We start from the raw sequence: 16,239 nt of genomic DNA on the forward strand, positions 1-16,239 counted from the left end.
TAGTTCAGGGGCCTAAAAACTACAGCAAGTTGGCCCACCACCTGTTCCTATAAATAAAGTTTTATTGAAACACAGCCAAGTTCATTCACTTATATATAGTCTACAGCTGCTTTTATGTTACAATGGCAAAGTGGAATATTTGAAGCAGAGACCACTGGACCTGCAAAGCTTAGTACATTGCTATCTGGCCTTTACAAAAAAATATTTGCTAACCTCTGCATTAGTTGGATCCATTCAGTAAGTTAACAAATATTAGAATATTTACTATAAGGCAATTGCTGCCTTTAGATGCTGGGTATAGTGTGGTGAACAAAACAGGCACATCCCTGACCTTCACAGAGCTTATAATCTAGCAAGCAAAAAAGACAACACACTCAGGTAGTCAAATAAATAAACAAAGAAGCAATAAATCCAACAGGTTGAGCATCTCTAATACAAAAATCTGAAATCCAAAATGCTCCAGAATCCAAAATTATCAACATGATGCTCAAAGGAAATGGTCACTAGAGCATTGCAGATTTTGGATTTTCAGATTAGGAACGCTTGAGCAACTGGTATAATGCAAATATTCCAAAAGAAAAATAAAATAAAATGAAATCCAGAACACTTCTGGTCCCAAGCATGTCAGATAACGGATACTCAACCTGTATAAAATGTGATAAACATGGTAAAAGAAAAGTAGATAATACTATTTGAAAGAATAACAAGCCAGGCACGGTGGCTCACACCTGTAATTCCAGCACTTTGGGAGGCTGTGGCAGGTAGATCACCTGAGGTCAGCAGTTTGAGACCAGCCTGGGCAACACGGTGAAACTCCATCTCTACCAAAAATACAAAAATTAGCCAGGCGTGGTGGTGCATGCCTGTAATCCCAGCTATTCGGGAGGCTAAGGTGGGAGGATAGCTGGGACCTGGGAAGTTGAGGCTGCAGTGAGCAGTGAAGTACCACTGTACTCCAGCCTGGGTGACAGACAGAGACCCTGTCTCAAAAAAAAAATTAAATTAAAATAAAATTAAATAAATGAAGAATAATAAATGTGAGTAGAGAGGAGGTGTACTATATATTGGGTAGAAGGTGAAGTTTCTCTAAGCAGGTGCAATTAAGCTCAGCCCTGAATCACTGTGGGGCAGGGAACCGCCATGTGAGAGACAAGGGCATCCAGCAGAAGGTACAAGAAGAATTCAGGCTGGGAAGAAGGAAAGAGCCCAATATGTTCTAAAGAAGATGTGGCTGGAACAAAATGAGCCAGAAAAAATTTTGATAAAGAAGGAACTGTAGGCAAGGGTTACATCATAGAGTACGTTGTAAGCCACTTTAAATCTGAACTGTAATTTTTACATTTTTAAAAACCATTCTTATTATAAAGACAATTAGGGGCCAGGCGCGGTGGCTCACACCTGTAATCCCAGCACTTTGGGAGCCCAAGGCAGACGGATGACTTGAGGTAAGGAGTTCGAGACCAGCCTGGTCAACATGGTGAAACCCCGTCTCTACTAAAAATACAAAAGTTACCTGGGTGTGGTGGCACACACCTGTAATCCCAGCTACTCAGGAGGCTGAGGCAGAAGAATCATTTGAACATGAGAGGCAGAGAAGATTGCAGTGAGCCAAGAATGCACCACTGCACTCCAGCCTCAATGACGGAGTGAGACTCTGTCTCAAAAAAAAAAAAGACAATTGTAGAAAATGGGGCTAATCCAGCGTGGTGGCAGGCACCTGCACTCCAGCCTCAATGACGGAGTGAGACTCTGTCTCAAAAAAAAAAAGACAATTGTAGAAAATGGGGCTAATCCAGCGTGGTGGCAGGCACCTGTAGTCCCAGCTACTCGGGAGGCTGAGGCAGGAGAATGACATTAACCCAGGAGGCAGAGCTTGCAGTGAGCCGAGATCGCGCCACTGCACTCCAGCCTGGGCAACAGACCGAGACTACGTCTCAAAAAAAAACAAAAAAAGAAAAAGAAAATGGGGCTAATATTATAGACTCATGAAACTACTCTTCCTTCAGGAATATTCATGAATATATACAGCAAATCCACCTGTAATTACATACACCTTTTACTCAAAAGTAAGGACTTTCTTTTCCCATAACTATTTCTACTTCCTTAAACATTTTGATTACTTATGACTAAAGCCATGGATTCAGTGTGATATAAATACTTTACGTTTCTAAAACCCTGCTCATCTGATTGATGTAGGACCTTTGGGAGAGGCAGGTGAGGAACATGCCCTGCTATCCTAACCCCATTGCTCCAGCAAAGAATAGAAAAGGGGAACAAATTAGCTCATTCAATGCCATAGCCTCAATGCCCAGAGAGTGATGACAAGAGTGAATGCTCAACAAACTGAGGTCGATTTTAACTCAATTCTCTTCTAATCTAGTCCAAACTTGCATAAGCATAAATTGGGTAGTGATTATGTCCCCAAACTCTTCAGTTATTACCACAAAAGAAGCCAATCCATCGTCATTCTAAAGTAAATCTCCACCAACATTAAATCTTCAATTAGCCGGAGAACTTCATCTTCACAGTTTGAATATTTGTTTTTATCTTTTTTTTTTTTTTTTTAAGAGATGAGATCTTGCTCTGTCACCCAGGCTGGAGTGCAGTGGCATGATCAAAGCTCACTGCAGCCTCCAACTCCTGGCCTCAAGTGATCCTCCCAACTCAGTCTCCCAAGTATCTGGGACTAGAGGCACATACCACCACACCCAGCTAATTTTTTTTAATTTTTTTAGAGATGGGGTTTCACAATGTTGTCTAGGCTGGTCTCTAATTCCTGGCCTCAAGCGATCCTCTTGCCTCAGCCTCCCAAGTACAATGTTTCAATATTTTAAACATAAAATTAATAAGCAGTACTTCAAAGTACATAAGATTACATCATTTTCCTTCAAACTTTGATGAACGGATAGTGCTTAAGATCAGGGTATTCTGCAAAGACAGGATATTAGGACAGAAAGAGATCTGAGTTGGAGTTAGGGAATGTGGAGTCTAGATCTGGTTTTACTGGTTCTCTTAAAAACAGTAACATGGCTGCAGCCAGTCCCAGAATCCCCTAGGCCTCTGGGTGTCTCCGAACCAGATGATTCCCAAGACCCCATTACAGCTTCACATGCAATGACTTGTAGGCTGGTAAATGCCACGAGACTGAGATGGCGAGTCAAAAGAGTGACAAGCTTCAAGGATGAAGAGGTGTTTGACACAGTCCTTACGGAATGGGAAGATTTTCACAGGCATAAAGCGAAAGCTAAAGTCAAGGCAAATCTCAGCAGAGAGAATTGCTGACTATGCTTCATTCAGCAAAACATCACAGTGGTTCTCCTCTAATGCCTAATACATTGACATGGTTATAATCACAATACACAGCAGCCCAGCAGTTCAGAAGCTTTAAATCATGTTTAAAACTATTGTTTTAATTGGAGGGGAGTAGGAGGAAGCCAGAGCAGTGGCACCCACCTGTACTCCCAGTTTCTTGGCAGACAGAGGCAGGAGGATCACTTGAGCGCAGGAGTTCCAGACCAGCCTGGGCAACATAACAAGACTATCTCTTTAAAAAAAAAAAAAGGGGGGGGGGCAGGGGAGGAGGGGAGCTGGGGAGGGCACAATCTACATCTACTGCTGGGTGGGGAAAGGCATGTGTGCCTACTTCAGTTCTATCTGCAGCGCCTGTTCAACATCAATGCCCTCTATCCTCGTTTTCTTAAACATGCAGTAGGAAATGGAAGCAAAATATTTATTGTTAAAAATGCATGAAAATGTTAAAATGTCTTTGGGGAACTTATTAAATCAGAGTTCATTAGAAGCCTCTGGCTGTAATGCTTAGGCTGCTGTTTTTGAAGAGTCTTGAAGCCTGAGAGCTCTTTCTGAAGACCACGGTTCTTTGAAATAGCGCATGTTGCCTTTCCTCCGGGGACATTAAATGATGATGGCATCTCTCAGTGGGACTGCCCCAGCCATTTGTTTTTTGGACTTTTAATACAATAGTAAGCTAAATAAGTAGCTGGTGGTGTCCACTGATCTAGACCCGTAATAATTACAGGCAGAACTGTTTTATCTTGTCATGACCAGCAACTGGTGTGTTTTAATTTTTTTAAGAATTATATCAATCGAAATGGTTTGTGTGCATAATTCGAAACAACACAAGAGGTCCCAAATATGGTTTCTAGGCAAAAGGAAGTTAGGCAAAATTTGCAATGTATCTTTCCATCTTTGCAGATGTGCTGCCTATCTTTTTGGAAAGAGCAGAGAAACCAGAGGAATATTTCATTTAAAGTCAGACAACAGTCACATGCTCTGAAAAACATTTGTTTTACTTGAGAAGAAAAAACATTAAGTGGTGGGGCCACAGGATTTATAACACCATTACAGGATTTCTGGAGTATTAGCCATCGCAACACCCACTAATATCACACCAGCTAAAAATTCAGCAAAAGCTTGTTGGTATGCCAATCAAATATGACATAAAGACACTGCTCTCTTGCTAATCTGGCTTGATGCAGGAGCATAATTTGAAATACCTTGTCTAATGTATGAACTGCAGATCCTTCAGGCACTCCTCCCTAAATATTGCTTCTTTCAAGCAAGATTTCCATAAATTTTGAAAGGTAGGGAGCCCTGTTTGTACTCCCTGGGAAATGTCTGGAGAGTACCTATTTGAAATTCATACATATATAGACAGATGCAGCTGCCTTAACATGCAATCTAAGGGCAATTAAGATTCTTCTGTGAGGCCTGGGGCAGTGGCTCACGCCCTTAATCCCAGCACTTTGGGAGGCTGAAGCAGGTGGATCACGAGGTCAGGAGATCGAGACCATCCTGGCTAACACAGTGAAACCCTGTCTCTACTAAAAATACAAAAAATTAACCAAGCGTGGTGGCACGTGCCTGGAGTCTCAGCTACTTGGGGGGCTGAGGCAGGAGAATCACTTGAACCTGGCGGGCAGAGGTTGCAGTGAGCCGAGATCATGCCACTGCACTCCAGCCCAGGTGACAGAGCGAGACTCTGTCTCAAAAAACAAACAAAAAAAAGATTCTGGGGCACTTACAAGGATGCATATTTGAATAAAAAGCCAGCTCACTGCAGCTTCTGAAAAGCTGAAGAAGACAAGGTTCAATATTCTCCTCTGAAAATGAGGCAGACTAATGAATGAGCAAGACCCAGCATTCTAGCCCATATAGTTTGACCATGAGCACCTAAGCCTGAAAAATACCTGAAGTAAGACTATTCGCCCATCTTCAGCCAAAGTAAAACGCACTTCTAGATTCGTGACTTAGATCAAAGTTTCTTCCTGTTACATAAAACCAGGGAAAATTATTTGTAAAATATATACCAAAATGTGCTATTTACACAGGTGTGTCCAATTTGTGAAAATTCGTCAAGCTCTACACTTAAATGTGCACTTTTTGGCATGCATTTTACTTTTAATAGTTTTACTTATATCTGTACATATATTGTGTGTGCATATATAGTTATAGACATAAGCATATAAAATAATAAATAGAGGTAATTCATTAAGGTATAGATAGACCCTCAAATAATGAAAAGAAGTGCTTTTCATTGGGGCTTTTCATTTAAAGGCTAGAAACATCTTCTAGAAAGTAATTTCATTCCAGTAGCAATTGCTAATGAATAATCAACAGATATAGTTAATGACTCAGTCAACTAGATGTCACCTTTTCATTAACTGAGTTTTCATAAAGATTTGCTTGGATCTTAATTTTATATACACTGTTGATTTTTAAAAAAATGTATATAAACTCTTAGTTTAAAAAAAAAGAAATGGAACAGGAGGGGAAAAGTATATGTGTATACTGATATCTGGAGATGTTGGAGTCATTTTTTAAATTTAATACACTTACTTATTAAAAGTCTTATTCACCTGTTACTACTTCCTATGAAGAATAATGATTTTATTATAGACCAAGTAAAACAACCCAAAATAGTTGTGGTTTTTTTTTGTTTTTTTTGTTTTTGTTTTTGAGATGGAGTCTCACTCTGTCAACCAGGCTGGAGTGTAGTGGCACTATCTCAGCTCAATGCAACTTCCACTCCTGGGTTCAAGTGATTCTCCTGCCTCAGCCTCCCCAGTAGCTGGGATTACAGGCACACACCACCACACTGGGCTAATTTTTTGTATTTTTAGTACAGATGGGGTTTCACCATGTTGGCCAGGCTGGTCTCGAACTCCTAACCTCAAGTGATCCACCCACCTCGGCCTCCCAAAGTTCTGGGATTACAGGCGTGAGCCACCACACCCAGCCCCAAAATGTTATTTTAAACCATAAACAGTATTAGCCAGTATTAACAGTTTAAAAGCAATCTGGAATCGTCTAAAAGAGACTACAAGTCAATCTGCCCTAAATTAACCAGGAAGTCTTTTCCATATCTTATGGTACAATTACGAAAGAATTCTATCTAGAAGAAGAACAGAGCCTAAAAAAGATTAAACGCATTCAGATCAAGGTATTTTGTCAAGATTTCCTAGGTGTCCTCTTTATTGGTGCCGTTACAAGATAAGTGGAGACAGACATAAGCAATTGCTCGGCGTAGCCTCTCCTACAGAAGAGTTACCTCAATGAACTGAGAACATACTACCCACTCTCACATTCCAGCTCACTCACCCATATCTACCTTCATGCTTAAGAGAAGCATTCAGAGACTATAAAAGCAAGGAATTTAAGTCTTCTGCTACTTTAAGGCAAATTGCATCAAGAGGGCTATCACAAAATGCAAACACAATGAAAGAATTTCCTCTTCTTTGCAGAACACAATTATTCTGCATTAACAATGTCAAGTTCTGCATTCACTAGACTGCCCAGATTTTTATTCTTATCCCTGTATAAATAATCAAAGCTGCATATATCTCAGAATGTTGATTAGAAAATACTACAAGCCAGGCATGGTGGTGCACACTTGCAGCCCCAGCTACTCAGGAGACTGAGTTGAAAGGATCGCTTGAGCCCAGGAGTTCGAGTCCAGCCTGGGTAACATAGATACCATCTCTAAAACAAAACAAACTAACAAACAAAGGCTGGGCACGGTGGCTTATGCCTATAATCCCAGCACTTTGGGAGGTCAAGGCAGGCAGATTGCTTGAGTCCAGGGGTTTCGAGACCATCATGAAACCCCATCTCTGTAAAATAAAATTTTTTCCTTTTTTTTTTTTTTTGAGATGGAGTCCCGCTCTGTCACCCAGGCTGGAGTGCAGTGGCGCGATCTCTACTCACTGCAAGCTCTGCCTCCCAGGTTCATGCCATTCTCCTGCCTCAGCCTCCCGAGTAGCTGGGACTATAGGAGCCAGCCACCATGCCCGGCTAATTTTTTGTATTTTTAGTAGAGACGGGGTTTCACCATAGCCAGGATGGTCTCGAGCTCCTGACCTCGTGATCCGCCCGCCTCGGCCTCCCAAAGTGCTCTGATTACAGGCCTGAGCCACCGCGCCCGGCCAAAATTTTTTTAAATACTACATTTATAGTTACCAAAGCTCCCTAAATTCTGCCCATATTCTTCAACAATCAAAAGAATTTCACACAACATTAACATCACCGAAACAAAATAAATAATATAGTTTCATAAAATTTACCAATTTTCTTATAGCCCTCTAATAAATTAGAAGATTCTTTGGCTCCCAGAACCAACAAAACAAATGAAAAAGATTTATAGGGCAATCATATCCATCCACCCAGTGTTTACACAGTGCCTACACTACACAGACTAAAGTATAACACAGCTCAAACCCTGGACTACATAGGAGACTGCCTGGATGACTTCCTCCCTACTTCCTGCTACAGTAAGGTTAAAAAACCTAAGCACCTCTGAAAATAAACTACCTTCATCACCATCCCTTCCTAGTTTTTTTTTATATGCCATCAATTTCACAAATAATGAGCAAAAATAAGCTACTCTCATTATATGACTTTCTAGTCATATTTAATTTGCTTTAGTTCAATTTTATCCTTAGATTCTAAGGTCTCAAGATGGAAACTAGACAGTATTCATCTTTGTATCTGCCCAGAGCTTAACACAGTACATTCAAATACTATCATCAGAATTCAATACATCTTGATGAAATCGGCTTAAATGTCCATAGTCCAGATTTAGTAAAAAGCACTGTTGAACCTGAAAATGCTACCACTAAAGAACAAGAAATTTGGCTGCAGTTATCACCTTTAAGCTGACATCTCCAGTTCTCTGTCCCTAAGCTAGACCCACCATATAACCAAGTGTCACCTTCACTTAATGTGTAGGCATCTCAAACACAACATGTTTGAAAATGAACATGTCTTTCCATTACCTCCCCAAGACTTGCTCTTCTGCCGGCATACCCTCTTCTACATGAACGGCATGAGCATTCCACCTAGATGCCCAAGGCAGAAATCTTAGATGTGCTGTTGAATCCTATCTCTCCCTTACCTCTTACATCCAATAATCACTGTGTCCTGTCACCTTCCTAATATTTTTTTTTTTTTTTTTTTTTGATACAGAGTCTCCCTCTGTCACCCAGGCTGGAGTGCAATGGCACAATCTCTCCGTTCACTGCAACCTCCACCTCCTGGGCTCAAGCAATTCTCCTGCCTCAGCCTCCCGAGTAGCTGGGATTACAGGCACGCACCACCACACCTGGCTAATTTTTATATTTTTAGTAAAGAAGGGGTTTCACGGTGTTGGCCAGGCTGGTCTCAAACTCCTGACCTCAAGGGATCCACCTGCCTCGGCCTCCCAAAATGCTGGGATTACAGGCTTGAGCCACCATGCCCAACCCCTTCCTAATATTTCTTGAATCAGTCTTCTTCCCTACATCTGCATTACCATCAACATGCCAGTCCAAGCCACTTATTCTCAAACACCTGAACAACCTCCTAACCAATCTCACTACAGAGCCATTATTATACGTCTCCAACTTACTGGTTACACAGCAATTTTAAAGAGCAATCTTTAAGTTAAAAAATTGTGGATATATGCATACCCGTGCAGAAACCTTAGGTATCTCATAATCATTATACCTCTTGGAGAACCTAGCACATAGTAGGTCTGCAATAAAGACGAATACTCACTCATCCTCTTGACCAAAAAGGCCGTCACATGCTTTTTTTTTTTTTTTTTTTGAGATGGAGTCTTGCTCTGTTGCCCAGGCTGGAGTGCAGTGGCATGATCTCAGCTCACTGCAAACTCCACCTCCCGGGTTCAAGCGATTCTCCTGCCTCAGCCTCCCGAGTAGCTGGGATTACAGGTGCCCACCACCACACCCAGCTAATTTTTGTATTTTCAGTAGAGACGGGGTTTCACCATATTGGCCAGACTGGTCTCAAACTCCTGACCTCAGGTGATCCACCCGCCTCGGCCTCCCAGAGTGCTGGGATTACAGGCGTGAGCCACCGTGCCCAGCCTTGTCACATGATTTTACAACAAGCATAAACATTACCAAGTAGCAAGCTGTTATGAAGACATTAATAAATATTTAGCATTGGTTAGGCTACCAAAGTAATCTAAAATAGTCCAGCCCAGATGGGATTTACAGCTGAGATGAGAAATAGCTTCCATATACAAGGTAGCAAACAAACAAGATGAAATTACATAAAGATAAGCAGAACACTATATCACTGTAAGAGTCTTTGAGTTGGATTACTAAAGGATCAATGGAATGCAAACAAAACAGAAGACACTACAGATGAAAAACTAGGGAGGCATCACACATGGGTGCGTCTGTTTTCAGGAGCGCAAGTCATGCACGCATCGGTTTGGTATGAAGGGAGAGGAATCAAAGGACAAAGTCACTGATCTGATCACAGAACAGGTTTATGTTTGGAAAAGTTTAAAGCTGAATATTTTGAGAACAGCACAATGTGAAAAACAATGGGATCTGGGTAAAGGGATTAAGACTTGATAGTATTAGGAATAATAGCCCTATCGTTTGACTGTGCCAGCTATAGGACTTGACACATATTCTCTGATTTAAAACCTTCTACAGGCCAGGTGTGGTGGCTCTTGCCTATAATCCCAGCAGTTTGGGAGGCCAAAGCAGGAAGATCACTTGAGCCCAGGAGTTTGAGACCAGTGTGGACAACATAGTGAGATGCTGCCTCTACCAAAAAAAAAAAAAAAAAAAAAAAAATTCATTAGCCTGGTTTGGTGACACACATCTGTGCTCCCAGCTACTCAGGAGGCTGAGGATAGCTTGAGCCTGGGAGGTCAAGGCTGCAGTAAGCCGTGACAGTGTCACTGTACTTCTACCTGCAAGATCCTGTCTCCAAATTAACAAATCAATCAATCCTACTACAACCCTATCATCTAAATACTATTACTACTGTCTCAGTTTACTTATGAGGGAACTGAGTCCAATCTTTTGGCTTTCCTGGGCCACACTGGAAGAATAATTGTCTTTAGCCACACATAAAATACACTAATACTAATGATAGCTGATGAGCAAAAAAAAAAAATTGAAAAAAATAAATAAAATTTTTTAAAAAATTAAAATCACAAAAACAATCTCCTAATGTTTTAAGAAAGTTTAGGAATTTGTGTTGGGCCGCATTCAAAGCCGTCCTGGGCTGCATGCAGCCCATGGGCCACAGGTTGGATAGGCTTGATTTACAACATATTTAAGGTCATACAGTTGGCAGAACTGGGGTTTCAATATAGCAACCTCAGAGCCTTTACAAGTCCACAAAGAAGTCCTCTGCAAACATGATGTTATGCAAGGAAAGCTTGAAAACCTAATAACAGGGTAAGGGGTAAACCGAAGGCTGCACATACACTCAGCAAAGCAGCAGCTGTAGTAATCTAGGTCAGAAGTGAGCACAATTAGACTAGAATGATAGTGATGAGATTAGAATACAAGAGATTAGCGCGCAAGAGAATGTTAAAGGGGAAAAGAGCAGGTCTGAAAGTGAAAAATTAAAGAGGTATTGGGATTCAAAGGTAAGTCCACGGTTCCAAATCTTAGATACAAAAACAATAATGGTACCCTAAACAGAAAAGAAGTCCATGAAAAAGTGGACCTATTTTTTCATTTTTGATCTTTTGAGTGACATGAAGAGCTATCCACGTGAAATTGTCCAACAGGCTGCCAGGGCAATGAGACCAAAGCTTGGTTAGAAGAACAGGGCCAGATTAATATTATAAATAACAATTTTATATCCATGCATATTTCTTAAACCAAAGAGAATATTGTTTTAATATAGAAAACTAACACTGTTACCAAAAAAAGAAAAATAAAACTTTTAATAGCATAACACTTTCCCACACAATAACAAGTTCCCAAAGTGGCCCTAGCAACAGCACTCCTATGTATGTTAGTACAAGTCAAAAACTCCCTGCCACCTACTCAAGTCCTTTGCAAACGATTCCACACCCACTGCATTATCTTCGCAGCATCTTTTTGGAACACAAAATATTGAGACAGCCTGCTAAATTGCATATGGAAGTTTCCACCAAACATCAGACTTTCAACTTACTGGGGGTATCCATTTTTAAATTCCTAATCAATTTAAGGCATACAAACAAAGATTTTTAGGAAATGTTAGAGGTACTGATAGATTTACATGAGCAACCAGGTACTTAAAACACCTGCATACACCACAAAAAACTAAAATGTCATCTGGTCTCTATATCATCATGGCTAGATATTATCAAAATAGATAGATTTTTAAAAGCAAGTAACAGAATGAAACACACAGTGTATCATTTATGTTAATGAACATGTAACACTGTATAGGTCCTTAAGGAAATATCCATATATAGTAAAAGTAAATTTAGAAAAAGATAAAAGGATATATATAAATTCATATTAACTACTTCTGAGAAGACAGGGAAATAAAACTGGAAAGGAGAACAAAGTATATTTCAAACGTTATCTATAACATTTCATTTATTCCATTTTTTTAATCTGAAAAAAAAAAAAACCACCAAAATGTTAACATGTTAATGGAGGTAAAGGTCATTTATTGTGTTCTCTTTGCCATTCATTACTTCTGAAATGTTACCCAAATTAAAAAAAGAAGGAAAGAAAAGGATCCATATCTCTTGACTAATGAAAATATCACACGAAACATATCTGACATATTCTGCCTGAATAACACCAGGGTGAACAGGGTGAAGCAAGCAGTCAATTTCTATTTTGGACTCAACGTATTTCTTGAAATAGAAATGGCATAATTAGCAGATCTAAATGCTGATTTGATCTCCCGGAGTGAATCTACAGGGTGGGCCTGAGCTACGGGCAAGTTCTCCAGTGGCAGCAACTAGGCAAGGGCACCAAGCCTCAGTATCTCCTAAGGAAGCAAAGAGGAAGATTCAGAAGGATGAAGCTACTAAAAGTTTTCCCAAATAAATCCATGTCTTCCTTCCCAACCCTTAATTCTCCCTGTTCCCTTTTCAAGTCCTTCCTCAAGTCACCGATAGAGACGTTCTGCAGGTTAGTGGATCTTTTTCCTTCTAAGAGGTGAATCTCTGATTGGTCTTTTGGTTTTGTCATTGGCTCACTACAGAAATGCACAGCATGCTCTTTAAGAATTTCGGCCAGGCGCAGTGGCTCACGCCTGTAATCCCATCACTTTGGGAGGCCGAGGCGGGTGGATCACCTGAGGTCAGGACGGCGAAACCCCATCTCTACTAAAATACAAAAATTAGCTGGGCATGGTGGCACATGCCTATAATCCCAGCAACTCAGGAGGCTGAGGCAGTAGAATCACTTGAACCCAGGAGGCAGAGGTTGCAGTGAGCCGAGATTGCGCCACTGCACTCCATCCTGGGTGACAGAGCAGCGAGACTCTGTCTCAAAAAAAAAAAAAAAAGAACTCCATGCATTCTTTCAATATCACTTATTCCACGCACAGGCAGCAGGGATGTAGTTTAAGGACAAAATTCCTACCTTCAAAGACACGTCTATTAATTTTTCTTCCACTCAATTTCTTAGTCTTAAAATGTTCCCACCATCAAACCCAAGAAAAATCAAGTTTAAACTGTGGCTAAATGATCCCTTAGAATTATTATGACTGTCATGAGCCAAGGTAAGAACTTGATGTGTGAGATGAGGCTATCTGAATGGGGCAACCACTTAGGAAGGTCTCTGCCTCCCTAATGTGCCCAAGCCATCACTGGTAAACCAGGACAATGAGCCATTACAGAGAACAAGGAGGAATGCATGCTCATTCATATTTGACTACATTTCTTACCAGCCAGCAATTCAGTTCAGCAACTGCCAAGACTGCTATATCTAACAGGACAAAAATAAAGGGAACATTACTGTGTACCTGCTCTAGATTTGTTTTAGGAACAATACAATATAAAGAAGGTATACAGTCGTTCCTCTGTATATGTGGCAGAATAGTCCCCTGATACCAAAATCTACTGAGACTCAAGTCCCTGATATAAAACAACCCAGTGTTTGCAAATAACCTGTGCATATCCTCCTGCACACTTTAAATCATCTCTAGATTACTTACAATACCTAACACAATGCAAGTGCTATGTAAATAGTTGTTATATTGTTTAGGGAATCATGACAGAAAAAAAGTCTGGACATATTCAGTACAGAAAGAACCATTCATTTTTTTGTTAGTATTTTTGATCTGCAGTTGGTTGAATTCACTGATGCAGAACCCACGCATACAGGGGCCTGACGGTATAGTGATGTCATATGCAGTCCAAATTTCAGGAACAGAATTCCTTTTAACAGGGCGTAGGCATAAAAAAAATGGTGTGATTTCTAGTACTCTTGACTCCAGATTAATAAATAGCAACAGAGTAATAAAGTTTCCCAGAATCTAGACCCCTAAAGGCAGGCTAGGGCGCAGCCTAGAGGAGGTGCAAGAGCCAAGACCCTGATCATCTCAGACCCTGGGAAAGCGCAGGCCAGACAAAGGTCACATGCGACCTCCACATAACAGGGTCAAAACTGTCCCATGAGAGACAAATGGGCATGTGCCTGGCAAAGCAATACAGGGTGCCAATTTAGACAAAAAGAGAAAGAAAAATGCATGCCTTGTACACATTCCTGTGTCTGACTAGAGTAGAGGGTATGTAAAAGAAAAACAAGAGTAATGGAAAATACCATATACAGGCCTCAATATGACAGGCTTTAAAAGGCAAACTGAGTAATTTAGACTCAGTGTGGTAGAGTAGATCCAAAGAATAAATGGTCATTTCTTTCTTTTTCTTTTTCTTTTTTTTTTTTTTTTTTGAGACAGGGTCTCACTCTGTCACCGGGGCTGGAATACAGTGGCACAATCTCTGCTCACTGCAACCTCTGCCTCCCAGGTTCAAGCAATTCTCCTGCCTCAGACCCCCAAGTAGCTGGGATTACAGGCGCATGCCACTACACCTGGCTAATTTTTGTATTTTTTGTATTTTTAGTAGAGATGGAGTTTTGTCACATTGGCTAAGCTGGTCTCAAACTCCTGATCTCAAGTGATCCACCCACCTCGGCCTCCCAAAGTCCTGGGATTACAGGCATGAACCACTGCTCAAGGCCTAAAGGTCATTTCTAAAAAGGAAGATGACTTCTGTACCAACATTCTGTACACACAATGAAGAGGTAATGAGTATCTGCTCAAAGAAGGTAGCAGCAGTAACTCAGAGAGACAAATGACAACATGAGATTGTATGAGTAGGAAGAGATGACAATATCAGGTTATTGACCAGATAGCAGAGATGGACAAAATAAAATAAAACAGCTTTTTTAGGGTATTTACCAACAATATTGTTAATAATAGCAATTAGCATTTACTGACCTTTGGTATGTGCCAGGCACTGCACTAAATACTTCTAATGTGTTATCGAATTTAATTCTCACTACCAACTTTTGGGTAGGTACTTTAATTAGCCTGTTTCAGTTAAGAAAACGGAGGTTTGGAGAGAATAAATAACTTGTCTAAATTCATAAAACCAGCAATAAGCAGGGCTGGAATTTAGAAGCCAACATGTTTAGTTTTACGGTCCACATTCTTAACTATTAGGACATATGGCCCTAACGTTTTCAGTTGCATGCCGAGGGCAGTGTACACCAATTAAGCAAGGAAGACAGCTGTGGAAACCAACGTTCCAGGACACTGGAAGGCTACAAGCAGAGTCATTGTTAAGAAGAACACCCACCTTTCTTTCTCTTCACAATGAGGCTTTTGGCCTTGAAGCTAAATTTCGTTCAAAGCCTAGGAGAATCTGCTGTTTAGGAACATTCCTGTAAAAGGAAGTGCACAGGTGGTTCCTGTTAGTTCCATTGGCACTGTGATGTAATCTCTGACATTATCACAGACAGCTGTGTGCCTCACAGGGCACCAAGGGGCCAGAGAAAAGTACACCTCGGTATACTGTCTCTTTTCCAGCAAATGTGGCTGCCCACTTCCAGGGCAGTTCAGCACTCTTGGCTGATAAAATAGGAACCTGAGCCTCATCTACAGTGAATCTGGGAATGTTCTCTTCCTATCAATTTGTGTACCACTTAAAAATGCTTACAGCTGGCTTTGGAGGAAGAGCGGTTAAAATCAAACGTACTCACTCTGAGACATTCAAATAGCCAGGATATAGCCACTGAGCAACTGCAAATTTGCTACAGCAAATTAGGGCTCAGGTGGATTTACTGAACTGGAGCTCATTAAAGCCATAGGCAGTTTAGAAGCCACTCAGACAGAAATGATAGCTGAAAGCAAGACAGTGGGCAAACGCACAATTGGGGCGGTGGGGGTGAGTAAGTGGGAAAAGGACCGAAGTCACTCCCACAATTAAAGGACAGGAGCGTAAAGAAAAACAGTGGCAGAAACCAAGGAGAAACCAGAAATGGAGGAACTAAGCTCCCCATCTCCAGTCATCAAATCTTCTCCCGTACACTGTTCGGATCCGTGTTACTCCTCAGTTCAACCCCTCGCTATTGCCTGCTTGTTGTGTGTCGGTGACCGCCTCTCAACCTGACCCCCACTACAGCAACATAGTGAATTAACTGAACTCCACACATGATCATGACATGACTGGAAAGTTCTATAGCCTGTGTCTCAACCTGAGGTATGGTGTGTGGACAGGGGTAGGCATTAAAAAAAGATACCTTTTTCTGGTGCATCAATTGCACACAGTGGAAAGTGACTTTTAATCTTTTACATGAAACATAAAATTTCGTAACAATTTCATGCCTGCAGTGGGCTACTTTTCAATGTGACCCAGCCTTCTCCTGGGAAGAGGTGCACGTTGGTGGAGTAACTTAAGGCACTGGCCAAAATAGGTGAAACTTGTGCTTATCCAAATTATGTGAAGGA

General features: G+C 41.0%; 1 protein-coding gene across 9 annotated transcripts in view; it reads right to left on the bottom strand.

Moving 5' to 3' along the window:
* Positions 1-16,239, bottom strand: part of MPP7 (MAGUK p55 scaffold protein 7) — a 258,770-nt gene that overhangs the window by 222,637 nt on the left and 19,894 nt on the right. The window contains exon 1 of one of the 9 annotated variants that reach the window (XM_054522118.2): positions 15,089-15,287. The exons of 6 other annotated variants lie outside the window; for them this stretch is intronic. The gene's annotated coding sequence lies outside the window, so the exon portion shown is untranslated. Of the gene's footprint in view, positions 1-15,088; positions 15,288-16,239 lie in introns of those variants that run through there. 2 more of the 9 variants (XM_054522126.2, XM_054522124.2) reach the window with 2 other exon arrangements.

The sequence above is a fragment of the Pongo abelii genome, chromosome 8 (assembly GCF_028885655.2).
Source record: "Pongo abelii isolate AG06213 chromosome 8, NHGRI_mPonAbe1-v2.0_pri, whole genome shotgun sequence".
NCBI lineage: Eukaryota > Metazoa > Chordata > Mammalia > Primates > Hominidae > Pongo > Pongo abelii.